This window comes from Suricata suricatta, chromosome 9 (assembly GCF_006229205.1).
Source record: "Suricata suricatta isolate VVHF042 chromosome 9, meerkat_22Aug2017_6uvM2_HiC, whole genome shotgun sequence".
NCBI classification, from domain to species: Eukaryota; Metazoa; Chordata; class Mammalia; order Carnivora; family Herpestidae; genus Suricata; species Suricata suricatta.
In genome coordinates this window covers 67,142,188-67,155,948 of record NC_043708.1, presented here as the reverse complement: position 1 = coordinate 67,155,948, position 13,761 = coordinate 67,142,188, and the positions used below count along the sequence as shown (strand labels likewise).

Genomic DNA, 13,761 nt, shown 5'->3' with positions numbered 1-13,761 from the left:
AGTTGGTTAAGTGTCCAGCTTCTGGCTTTGGCTCAGGTCATGATCTCATGGTTTGTGGGTTCGTGACCCACGTCAGGCTCTGTGCTGAAAGCTAGCTCAGAGCCTGGAGCCTGCTTCAGATTCTGTGTCTCCCTCTCTGACCCTCCCCGGCTCATGCTATCTCTCTTTGTCTCTCAAAGATAAATTAAAAAAAAATAGAGTGAAGGTTTCTGTTGTGACTGCCATGTGCTTTCTTCATTATTGTTTGTTGGGTGTATATAGGGCAGATGATTGTGTTAGTGCTCCACTTTTAGTTCACAGGTGCTCCTGAGGAGCTTGAGGAGTCTGTCTCGTCTATACCTGGCTTTGATATAGGAGATGAGTTTTTTATATGAGCTGATGCCATATGGGAATGGAAATTTGTAGGGTTCTTGGGAGGTGTTAAGTGTACTTTGTACATGAATTGCTACAGCTGGGCCTGGAGTGCCTTGCCAAATTCCTCCTCTCTTTCTATATGCACATTACTCCTAATTCAAGTGGTGGAATTTATTTCTCCTTTTCTTGAATATGGGCTTGTTACTAACGTTGATCAATCAAATTACCATGAAATTGGTGAAATTACTGATTTGGGATCTAAGAGCCCGGCTTCAAGAAGATTGGTGGTATGGCAGGTCTGAGAAGCTGCTCAGATCCTACTTTAGAGAAGAACTTGTTTGGCAATGAGGAAAGAAGACAGTAGAGCGACATCAAGTATCTGTTCCTTCAGCATCTGCCTCAGCTAGAGAGACCTGCCTCACCTGAGGTAATGCCTTTCCTGAAGACTAATCAAAGGGATCTTAGAAAAGGTCTGGACATTTTGCCTGACAGGCAACAGATCTGCAAGTTAACCAACTGCATCACAGTTGTACTTCTTCCTTTGCCTAACCATGCTTCTTCCACTTTTCCCCCACTCACGTGTTTATCAATAATAAACATCTTGAACCCTCAAATTCTCAGAATCTTCTCCTAGAGAATCCAACCTATAACATATAGGTTCTACTATTTGACCTTTAGAATCCATTAGCCTATACCATGAAAAGCTGTATCTATATGGAAAGGCCAGGTGGAAAATATTCTGGTGGATGAATCCAGCTGAGTGTCTTCTTATCAGCCATTGTCTTGTTAATAGCCGTTATCAATTGGAAACTATCTGAATGTGCCTTCTTGGACCTTCCAGCCCAGTTGAACTTCTAAATGACTGTTGCACTTCCTGACATCATGTGTATTCGAAGAACCATCCAGTGAAAGAAACCATGGAAATATGAACAATAGTAAAATAGTTGTTTTAAACCACTATGTTTTGGGGTGGTGTGTTATGCAGCAATAGTTAGTTGAAACACTCCCCAGATCTCTCATGCTGGATGCAAGTTGTGCTTTCCTACTGAGGACCACACCTCTCTGGCAAATTTTCCCTGCAGCCACATCCTCTGAATTCTGTTAACTGGTAACATCTTCCCATCGTGCTACATCCAGATTATTGCGCATTTAATGTGAAACTTATTATTCCTTTGTCTTATTTCCTATGAAAAGGGAAACTTTTATCATTTTATAAGACCAAGTAGACATGATTTCTAAATACAGGAGATTTAGAGGTGCCTGAATGTCTCAGATGGTAGAACATGTGATTCAATCTTAGGGTTGTGAGGTTCAAGCTCCACACTGAGTGTAGAGATTACTTAAACAAATTTTTTTAAATACAGGAGGTTTAACCAGAAATCTTCTAACAGCTTTTTTTCTCCTGCTTTCTTGCAAATTCATCTTATCTCTGGAAAGAGGTACATTGGCATACCTCTGCTTATAAACATTGGACAAGAGGTAAGGTCTATTAATCTTGTTTTCTTTCCATAAAAGGAAAAGCAAGTATTAAATGTAGGACATATTCCTTGGGTTCTGCCAAAACCAATAGAGTTTGACAGTCTGATAAGCTTTGAATAGACTTTCAAAAATGTGGCCTTAGACAAAAGCAGCTAATGGTTAATGGTGGCTTTTTAGGGAACTTGTTAGGTGAATAAGTTTGGAGAAGGAAAGTCTTTTAAATATTTTTCTATTATTTATTTTTTTTTTAAGTAAACTCTACTCATGAAGTAGGACTCAAACTCATGACCCCAAGATCACAAGTTGCATGTTCCATGGGCTGAGCCAGCTAGGCACTCCTCAATATATTTTTAAATAGCTTCATAAAATAAGTAAAAGTTTTGCTATCTTACATTTAATCTCCCACCCTTTATTAAGAAGCTAAGATCAAGTTGGTCTTCTAATTGTTACACTGAACAGAATATCACCAGTTTGGTAAATATATTTGTGCCATTTAACACTAGGCATTTTGTAAACTTATCAGTTTTTTGATAATGTTTGACTCAGATTTTTAAAATTAATGTTGGGCTTAACCCTCTATCCATGTTTGTCCAGAACAGACTCAGTTTATGCCCACTGTCTCATTATTACCATTATCATTGTTATTGCTCATTCTTATTCACAGAACTGCACTTCCGATGATAAATTTTCTGGTTTTCTTGCCTCAAGTGGTAGTTATATCGAAGACAAAACTATTCATACTTAGAAAGTAGTAGTAGAAATGTTTAAATATTTTAAAGGCTAGTTTGTTGTTGTTTTTGCTAAATAACAGGGTCAGAGTATCTTTAAATGAATTTGAGATCTTTAAAAAGGTTAGCATGAATTTTAAAAAGAATCTATATAACTTTAGACTTAATTGAAAATATACTTTCTCAAGTTGAGACAAGCTTAATATTAAAATTATGTTCCATAAATTGACTTTTATAATTTTTGTCTATGGAATGTTTTCCTAGTACTTGAAGAAGACAAATGAGGTTTGAAACCACAAAGTAAATTAAAGGTTTACTTGATCAGTAGTTCCAGAAATTAGAGGGAATGTCAGTTTTATATTAATATTTAATAATAAGTTGATTAAATTTTGATTGAAAGCCTGTTTGTTTACATATTATGTAAATTAATTTTGAAATAAAGTTTATAGATTTAGATGATGTTTACATTATTTCCGTTTCTAAGTTTACATATGCCACATAAATTTTGGTGTCTAAATGACAACCCCTGAAGAAGTTTGAATTTGGGAAAAATAGCAAAATAGCAGAATTAGTGATTAGGAAGCTTTTCAAAATTAAAATTTAACCTTTTTTTCCATCAGCTTCATTCTTTTATAACTTAAAATGAAAAAGATCACATATGCCTACGTGAAAAGATTTCTGTGATGGTTGTTCTCTCTTATGGAATTGTGTTTCCTAGCACTACCCCTACTCAGATCTACCTTTGATTCTTTGACCTTTGCTTTGTGAGTCTTATCCATATGAACTATACCATTCAGTCTTCCTTACCTTGCATATCAGATATCGGACTGGTATCCAAAGTATACAAATAATTTTTCAAGCTCAAACAAAAGAAAACAAAAAACCCTTTTTAAAAATGAACAAAAATGTGGGCACCTCACCAAAGAATACATATGATGGCAAATAAGCATATGAAAAGATGCTCCATTTCATATGTTATCAGAGTAATACAAATTAAAACAACAATAAAATACCAGCGCACATTTATTAGAACGGCCAAAATCCAGAATACTGACAACACCAAATACAATGAAGATGGAACAACAGGGACTCTCATAGACTGCTGGTGGGAATGAAAAATGGTACAGCCACTTTGGAAGACATTTTGGCAGGTTTGTTTTTTTTTTTAACAAAGCTAAACTAGTCTTGCCTCGCATAACAGTTCCATTCCTAGGTATTTACCCAGCTGATTTGAAAACATGTCTACGAAAAACTTTCAAGGGAATCTTTTTAGTAGCTTTACTCATAAGTCACAAAAACTGCAAGTGACAAAAATATCCTTCAATAGGTGAATGATAAATCATGGTATATCCATACAGTTGAATATTACTTGGTAGTAATGGAAATGAGCTATCAACCTAGGTAAAGACATGAAGTATCCTTAAAAGTATATTGCTAAGTGAAAGAAGATAGTCTGAAAGGTTACATACATTAGAATTCCACTTATATGACATTCTTAAAATGGTATATAAAGGTTAAAACTATACAGATAATTTTAAAAATCTACTGGTTACTACAGGAGAGGGTGAAAGTTCTAATAAGTGAAAAACAGTTTTTTTTTAATCAAGGGACTGAAATAATTCTGTGTGATAATGGTGAATACATAATAGTATGCATCTTTCAAAATCCTATAGAATTTTATCACACAAAGAGTGACCTTAATGGGGGCTCAAACACACAAGCTGTGACATCATGACCTGAGCGGAAGTCAGAGGCTTAACCAACTGAGCCACCCAGGCGGCCCACCAGGTTTCTCACTCTTAGGTGGAGGTTAGAGATAAGCAAGAGGAAGAACTAGAATAATCCATGTTTTAAAAGATCAGAGCTGGAAGAACTAGTAGCTTAATATAGATATAAATGGTTACATACAGAAATATTTCTGGATTATAAATACATAGATTATATACACAATTATATTTTCTCAATCTGTCAATTGAGAGGTCCAGAAATAATGACATCACAGTAGCAATAAGGATATCAAGTACCCAGATTTTGAGTTCTACTACTATCTCCATAAGAAGAGACAGGGCTTCTTGGATCAATGGTTGATTCTAAGACTGGATCTGGAATATATGAGATGAATCTGGAGCATTTATGTAGTGCTAGAAAGTAAGGAAGTGTTGTGGTCTGAATATTTGTGTCCCCCCCAAATTCATATATTGAAATCTAATCCTCAATATGATGGTATTTAGCGCCAGGGTCTTTGGGAGTTTATTAGGACATGAGAGTGAAGTCCTCATAAATGAGATTAATGGGCTTGTAAAAAGAATAGAGGTAGTAGCTTGCTATCTCTCTCTCTCTCTCTCTCTCTCTCTCTGCTATGTGAGGATACAATGATGAGTCAGCAGTCTACAACCCAGAAGAGGTTCCTCACCAGAACCGAATTATGGTGGTACCATGATTTTAGACTTCCAGCCTTGAGAATTGTGAGTAATAAATTTCTGTTGTTTAGAAGCCTTCTAGCCTATGATATGGTACTGTATTGTAGCAGCCTGAACTAAGGAGTATGCAAAACAAAATTAACAAAACAAAAACCTACATTGTTGTAGTATGTTGAAGGGATAACAGAGCAAACTGAAAGAATTGCAAATAGCCAAAGCTGGAAAAATATGAGCAATAAAATATTAGATTATAATAGAAAGTATGAGATAAATTCCCATGAGTCCATGATGACATAAATGATTGGATAAATATATAGAGAAGAGATAAATTCCATTTGTAGAAGAATTATAAATAATTTATGTAGATACTTTGACTTCATAAGGGGGGTCTATAAACCCCCATTCCTTAGGTGTAGATGTGCAGTGATCTTTTTCCCAAGAAAACAATATGGAAAGGGATGTGGGGTGAGCAATGAGAAAAATACCACCTTAGCCAAGTGATCAAGGTCAACATCAACATCTATATTGGGTTATAAATCAAGGTGATATTATGTACCCTTGACATGATGTGATAAAATGTCAGTTTAACTGTTATTTTCCTTGCTAAAACCTATAACCCCAGTCTAGACATGAAGGGGGTAAAAAACAACAATAACCAGAAATTCTTCTAGAGGAGTATTCAACAAATACCTGGCTTGTATTCTTCAAAACAGACAGGGTCATACAAAACAGGCAAAATCTAAAAAATTGTCATACTCAAGAACAGCCTTAAAAGATATGACACCTAAATATCATGGAGTATCCTGGATAGGATCTTGGAGCAGAAAAAGAATATAAGGTAGTAACTAAGGAAACTGGAATAAAGTATGAACTTTAGTTAATTATAATGGTTCAACATTGGTTCATCAGTTGTAACAAATGTACCATACTAATGTCAGATGTTAATAATGGGGAAACTGCGTGTAGAGTATAAATAAACTATATTATTATCTCACTTTCCCCCACTGTAAATCTAAGAGTGTTCTAAAATATAAACTCTACTTTGAAAAAAGCATCTAGTATAGAGACTAACACATAGTAGGTTGAGAGTCAATGATAGTTTGGAAAGGTATACCTTCATGCATTCAAGAATTGTGCTCTTGAGAATAGAATAAGATGTAACAGCTTAAAATTAACCAAAGGACCATCTTGTTCAACTTCTGTATAAAGAAGGAAGGTGAAACAAGAGATGTTAAGTGACTTGCACAGGTCATGGAGTACTTGAAAAGTAGGTATCTTCCCCTAACAGAATTGCTCCACTAATGAGACTCCAAATTATTGGAGTATTTGTCTGTATATCTATATAACAAACCAGCCTTTCTAATGTGAGTAATTTTAACATACTGAAAGGGAAAAGTTGATACCCATAAGGCAATTCAGGTAGGGAGCTTTAAGACAATCTGGTTGTACAACTGTAGACTTTAGAAAAGAAACCCTCTCAAAGTAAACTAATCATTAAATAATTGAAAATCGAAGCTTTGGGGATGGAACTGAAAGTATATAGAAGCATGCTTTCAGATACTTCCTTAATGAAGAAATACACAGCATTCGTAAAACACATATTTCACATGTTACCATGTTCTGTTTAGACCTCGGAAAAACTGTCATTTGGTGGAGTTACTATGGGGCTCATTAGAAAATTTCAGGAAAAAAAAAACAGTAAAAGCTTTTCTCTGCTAAGTACCTGTAGTTAATGAAAGGTTTTTCCTTCATAAATTCCAAGTTTAGAATGATTATGGACCAGGAGAAATTCCCAACACATGAATGAGTCTCCTCACCAATATATTCATGGTTGAGCTAAGCCCTAATTGCTTACAGATGAAAGTATCCATTGTATTAAAATGTTTACATTTATTTAAATATTTTATATGTGGGGTGCCTGTGTGGCTCCGCCAGTTGAGCGTCCAGCTTCCGCTCAGGTCATAATCTCATGGTTTGTGGGTTCGAGTCCCCTGTTGAGCTCTGTGCTGACAGCTAGCTCAGAGTCTGGAGCCTGCTTCAGATTCTGTGTCTCCCTCTCTCTCTGACCCTCCCCTGCTCATGCTGTCTCTCTCTATCCATCAAAAATAAAAATAAAAAACATAGAAAAAAATTTAAAAATATTTTATATGTTACATATCTTTATTAAGTTTTGAGTCATTAAAATAATGCAGTCTTCTCAATAGTTTATAACAGGTAAAGCTAAATTAAGTCTAGGAACTTTGCTCCATTTCATCACACCTTTTCCACACAGGTTAGAAATAGGTTTAAATGTTAAAACAATATTTTCCTAAGTAGATGTCATTCTTCAAACAATGGTATAGATAAAAATTGTTGGGGCACCTGGGTAGCTCAGTTGGTTGAGTGTCCAACCCTTGATTTCAGCTCAGGTCATGATCTCACGATTCATGGGATTGAGCCTCATGTTGAGTTCTGCACTGTCAGCAAAGAGCTTGGAATTCTCTCTTTCCAATTATCTCTCTGCCCCTCCCTTACTTGTGCACTGTCTCTCTTAAAATGAATATTATTTATTTGTGAATAGATTTGATGCATAGGTCATCAATATCTTGTAGAAATATAATTGTTACAAATAGTAAATTCTAGTTACCCCACATTTTTTGATAGACATATGCTTACATAAATGACAGTAGTTATTAAATATTGCATTCAGATTCATAAATATGATAGAGCAATGTTAGAGATTATTTGGGAATAGAAGAATGCTTTAAAAGAAGATCAGTAGTTCAAAACATGCTTTTGAAGCTTTGGAATTAGATCATCAGAAATCTAAATATCTAAAGAAAGAAACACATGCAAATTCAGGTTTTCCAACTAACCATTTGTTAAAGTTTTCTTGCGTAGAAGTTACTTTTATTCTCCAATTTTGATCAAAATATTTACTGGTACTCTGAATGCACCTCTAAGCTAGATATGCATTATATTTCTACATAGCTTAATTATTAAAGTAACTTTACACAGCTCACAAAATGTTGTTAAGGAATGAAAGCCAAAAGACTGTGAAGACATATTGATAACATACCACTACACCTCTGCACAGTGATTGCCATCCAGATAAGCAACATGCAAACAACATTAACAATATATAAGAAATCAAAATGTTTTCCACTTGGTTATCAAGGAAGTTTCCTTCATCTGCTTTTTGTACTATTGTTACTTGATTGTATATAAATTCTATCTTTTGTTAAATGCTTTTCACAATTAATTCAAAATCTCCTCATTAAATTGTTTATTCTGTAACTCAATAAAAATTTCCAAATAAATTAGAATTAAAGAAAAAATCCTGAAATACTGAACAATGTCCTGCCATCTTGCATTGTGAAGGTCAGTAGTTTTCTGCTAAGACTACTATTGTCCAGCTCACAGAAGGCACAGTTGATCAAGGTAAAGGGGCTGCAGGATGTTGAGGTTTCCTTTTGTATGAAAGTGTGCAGTCGAGAGGTGGCCATCTTTGTGCCCCCCAATATCTACTGCAAGGAGGGCTCTTCAAGACATGACTCAAGTTCACTATCTACTGTCTGTACTTGGTCAGTTCCTGAGCAAGATGTGGCACCCCAGCATCTGTGAGATGTTACATCTCCATCCTCCACCCCTGGTCCTTGGCCCTCCTGAGCCTCCTTGAGAGTGGTGGACCCTCACCCAGAACTTCGAGATGGTCTGAGTGTCACTTCACTTCTTATGGAATGGAGCAGCTTCTCATTAACCATTGTGGATGCCTCCTACTTGTGCTGGGTGCCTAGATCAGGGCCTGCCCAGGTGGGGAGGGCACATCTGTGGCAAACTGTGGTGGCCTGAAGGATCCAGACCCCGGCTCAATCAGCAGCTCCTGCTGGTAGGAGCCAGAAATTTTGGGTTCACAACTCCTGAGTGGACAGATTAATTTGGGATCACCTCTTCCTTGCTTTGTTTGGAATCTAAATAAAATGGCTTCATGAGTTAAAAAAATAAAGATCACCTCTACCAATGATATTTCAGAGAATAGATCAATGAGAGGTCATGGCCTATAGTTTCAAATCTATTTGGTCAGGGTCAAGGAAATTACACTTTATTTACTGATATTCTTAATTTATCTTGTTGATTAGATCAATCTACTAAATGGGAGAGTTGCTTTATTATAATGGATTTTTACTTTTAGTGATTCTTTAAGAAGTAGTACAGAAACTTTTACTTTTCTGCTCCTGGTATTTTTCTTATTAAAACAAAAGAACTGTCAGTGTCTCTTCCTGAACTTAATGCTGATTATTTTAACTATTTTTCCTCTCTATCCATTTTGTTTTGATTTTTCTCCACTTAACTACCTTTTCTCATTCCAAAGTTAGCTCTTCTAAACTTAAGTATCTTCTGCAGAAATACTTTCTGGCAAGCTGCCAATGTTTTCAGCACTGATATGTGTCAGCTTTCAGAATTGTTCTGCCTGTTGGTTTGTTTCTTTTTGAATTCATCTTTCTTCCCTCTTCCCATATTGTAAATTTCAGTTTGATTTTTATTGTGGAAGCCATATTCCCTACTTAGCAGATAAATTAGAGAATCCCTTCATCATCAAGAAGCCAGAGAGAGCAAGGTACCATTGTAGGAGTTTGGTAATCACCTATACTTGGGGACAAACTGAACCAAAAGGAGCCTCCTTCCATTAAATTTTATTCTTGCACTCAGTGAACCAAAAAGATGATTTTAAATTTATTCAAGTAGGCCTTTTATTATTTGTAAAACCTCAAATATAAAGTCTTGATTGAAGGTTCCTTAATTCACCCACAAACCACAAAATAGAACTTTGCAGTAGCAGTTGCAACAATGAGAGCTCAGAAATTTCCAGATTGTTTTGATGATAAGGTCTGAGCAGTTAGCATGTGGTCTATTACTTCCAACCTCCTAGAACTGTGTTAGATTTCCTAAATATTTTTATATAATCCCTGGAAATGGCTAAGGTAGGATGTGCTATCATAAAGTCAAAGGATGCATAATATCCAATTTGTTCTTTGCAATTGTCTCATAGGATCTAAACCAATTATTATATCCTTCCTTATAATTTATTATAATGTTAAAGAACACATTTCCATTAGATGCTATATTTTTTATGTCTGAGGAACATTATCTCTTGTTTGGTATTTAAAAGACAGCATGACGTGGTGCAAAAGCTACTGGATCAAGTATTAGGAGACTGGGGTTCTTAGCCTTGTATGTTTTGGCTCATTTGTTTTTATCATACATTTGTGTAATTTAGGTGGCTTTTGTTATAAGAAATAGAAACTCATCCTAGCTTATACAGGCAGAAAATAATTTCTTGGGAGGTTAAAGGGAGATATAAGGATATGTTATTTAAAAGGTAGTCTAGAAATTCTAAAATATAAGAATCAGAGCAGCTTTTGGAATTCTGAAGTAACAACAAATAGACTGTCTCATCAGGTGCTGCTTGTGATCATCCTTATTCCTTCCTTCCCACTCTCACTCTGGAAAATTTCAGAGAAGATCTATCTTATTGGTCTCAATTGAAGAACATAGAAGGCAGTTCTTTCCGCCCATGGGTCCTGTCACCATACTTTAATAAAGCCACTTTTTTTTTTCCACCAAAAAAAGAAAAGAATATGGAAGAAGACAGATTCTCTTGATTGCTCTAACCAGATTGTATCTAATGGGAAAAGAGCATTGCCCTTGAAGCAAAATTTAGCTGTTGCTAATGGAGGAAGAAAAGAAAGATGTTGACAACATAGCAAAATCCAAAAGAATGTGGGAACATGATAAATGGTTTATTCAATACTTATGCTTCCAAAAATATCACCCCATATTGCTATAATAAGTTTTATATGAAATATTAGGGAGATGGCATAATAATAATTCAATTTCATAATTATCTTTGAACTGGAGGCTCTTTCCAACCAGTCACTGTTGTGGGCCAGTCCCGTATTCTGTGTTTCTTAAACTATTGTAGCTTCCTAACTGACTGCATGGCATCTAGTTTTATTTATCATCTTCCTAACTGCTCCTCCATAACTATTAGAGGTATCTTTCTAGAATACAATTGTGTCTCTTGGAAACCATAGTAGTCTCAGTACTGTGTAAAAAATACTTAATACTTGTTTTTATCACCATCTGGGCTGAATTGATGCCCATTATGTTTAGCTATTATAGCACTTTGTACATACCTCATTTAGAGTTTTTGATTCACTGAATAATTATTGTGAAAAAGGGGTAAACTATTTAAAACAGTAAGTAAATACAATAAATTCTCGGATAAACAAACATAACCCTATCTTGCTATTTTTGTTTTCTAAAGGCAATTAATATCTTTTTAAAAAGATCCATATAGTTCCCTTTCACCCACAGAGCTTAATAGGAGAAGACTAAAAACTTAAATGTGTTTAAAGGGAAAAGACTCAAATTACAAACCTCTATAGATTTGTCTGTTCTGCTAAGGAGTTCATAACTAGAGTGAATGGTCTTTCATTTAACAGGCCACCTTCATGATTTTGTATATATGCAAAACTGGCATGAAGCTAATTTTTCTGCATAATAAAATGACAGGTGATGGAGATTTTGAATATTTTGGTGGTAATATGAGGGAGAGGGGTTTAGGGAACCAGAGAAGTAATATGAAGAGGAAATATGAGAAAGATTTTGAAGGAAAGGTTATGCAACATGGAACTCTTTTTGGGTTGGGGACCGCAAATTTAAAAAACCCCAAAAACAAACAAAAAAAAACCCCCAAAGCCAAAAAACACAGTGATATTTCCTCAGAATGGGAATTACCAAAGGGATTGTAAGAAAGGTTGTATCCAATATTTAATATTAGGTCATTTGCTTTTCTGTGCATTTATAGTGGTCATTGTGTCTGTCTTGACAACATCTCTTCCACTCTTCCCTGATTATGTAGCAACCATTTGGTGTAGGCAGGATTAACCTTTCTTCTTCCTTCAATAATGACAGCAAATTGGACTAAACAATCCAGTAATCCTGTATTACTGTTTAAACAGTGATTAGTTTGAAAGTAATGTAGGCTTAATCCAATCAACACATTTCAGGACATTTTCTGAGGCACAGGAGTTGATTTAGGAAAGATCTCTTCACCAGAGCCTCAAGACTCTGTGTCTAATAGTTGTGAGAATTGCCCTGCCTGTCCTACTGCATGTGGAAACAGAGTTTCAATTTCTGACAGCAGTATCCTTTGATCACATGGGGACCCATCCTTAGGAAGATTGCCACTGTGAATAACAGATTGAATAATGGAAAGGAAAAGATAAGTCTTCGGTGTCTTGATTTAGTTACTAACTAAGATCAAATGACCTATAAACAGTGATCTTGAAGCCTTCCAAATCTCTCGTCTAGATTTCTATTTAGATGATCCAGTGAATCTCATTTATTGAATGAAACCAAACTCTTGATTCCTGCCCCCTCCCTTCCAAATAAACTTCTCCTATGGCATTATCTATAACGTTTATTTATTGATTTAATTAATTGGATAATTGATATACAGTAATGTATTGGTTTCAAGTGTACAACATAGTGATTCAACATTTGTATGCATTATGAAATGGTCACCATAGTAAGTCTATTTACCAAGTGTCTTCATGCAAAGTTGTTACAATATTAATGACTATATTCCCTATGCTGTATACTACATCCTTTTGTCTTCTTTATAGACTGTAGCTCCTTTTATTTTTAAGTTTATTTATTTCTTTTGAGAGAGAAAGAGGGAGTAAAAGAGAAAAAGCATGCACATGTTGGGCAGAGGGAGAGCAGATTTCATGCTCTCAGCGCAGACACTGACTCTGGACTTGAACTCATGAACATTGACATGAGATCATGACCTAAGCTGAAATCAAGAGTCCGATGCTTAACCGACTGAGCCGCCCAGGCACCCCTGAGAATACCTCTTAAAAGCTTTCACCTATTTTTTCCAACCCCCTACCTAACCTCCTTTCTGGCAGCCATTAGTTAATTTTTGTATCAGTCTGTTTCTGTTTTGCTTTGTATATTCATTTGTTTTGTTTTCTTAAATTCCACACATATGAAAAATGAAAAAAAAAGAAAAAATATGGTATTATCTCCTCTGTTTGGCTTATTTAACTTTGCATAATATCTTCTAGGTCTATCCATGTTGTCACAAATGGCAAGATTTCATTCTTGTTTACGACTCAATAATATTTCATTATATAGTGGACATTTAGGTTGCTTCCATGTCTTGGCCATAAAGTTGCAATGAACATAGAGTGAATATGTCTTTTCAAATTAGTGTGTTCATTTTCTTCAGATAAATACCCAGCAGTGGAATTGATGGATTGTATGGTAGTTCTATTTTTAATATTTTAAACAATTTTTATATTGTTTTCCATAGTGACTGTGCCAATTTACATTGCAATCAACAGGAGCTGAGAGTCCCCTTTTCTTCACAGCCTTGATAACAGTTGTTACTTCTTATCTTTTTGATAATAGCCATTTGACAGGTGTAAAGTGACATCTCTTTATAGTTTTGATTTACATCTACCTGATGGTTAGTAATGTTGAACATTTCTTTATGTGCCTGTTGGCCTTCTGTATGTCTTCCTTGTAAAAATATCTATTCAGGTTCTCTGCCTGTTTTTTAAGTTGCATTGTTTGCTTTTTGATATTGTGTGAGTTCTTTATATATTTTGAATGTTAAATATGTTTATATATGTTTAAATATGCTTTTGTCTATATCATTTGTGAATATATTTACCTATTTATTTGGTTGCCTTTTTGTTTTGTTGATGGTTTCCTTCGCTATGCCA

General features: G+C 35.2%; 1 long non-coding RNA gene across 2 annotated transcripts in view; it reads left to right on the top strand.

Moving 5' to 3' along the window:
- LOC115301690 overlaps positions 1-13,761 on the top strand; it is a 48,130-nt gene that overhangs the window by 26,428 nt on the left and 7,941 nt on the right. For both annotated transcript variants that reach the window (XR_003913243.1, XR_003913244.1), the window contains one exon: positions 4,928-5,026. This is a non-coding gene — a long non-coding RNA (uncharacterized LOC115301690). The remainder of the gene's footprint in view (positions 1-4,927; positions 5,027-13,761) is intronic.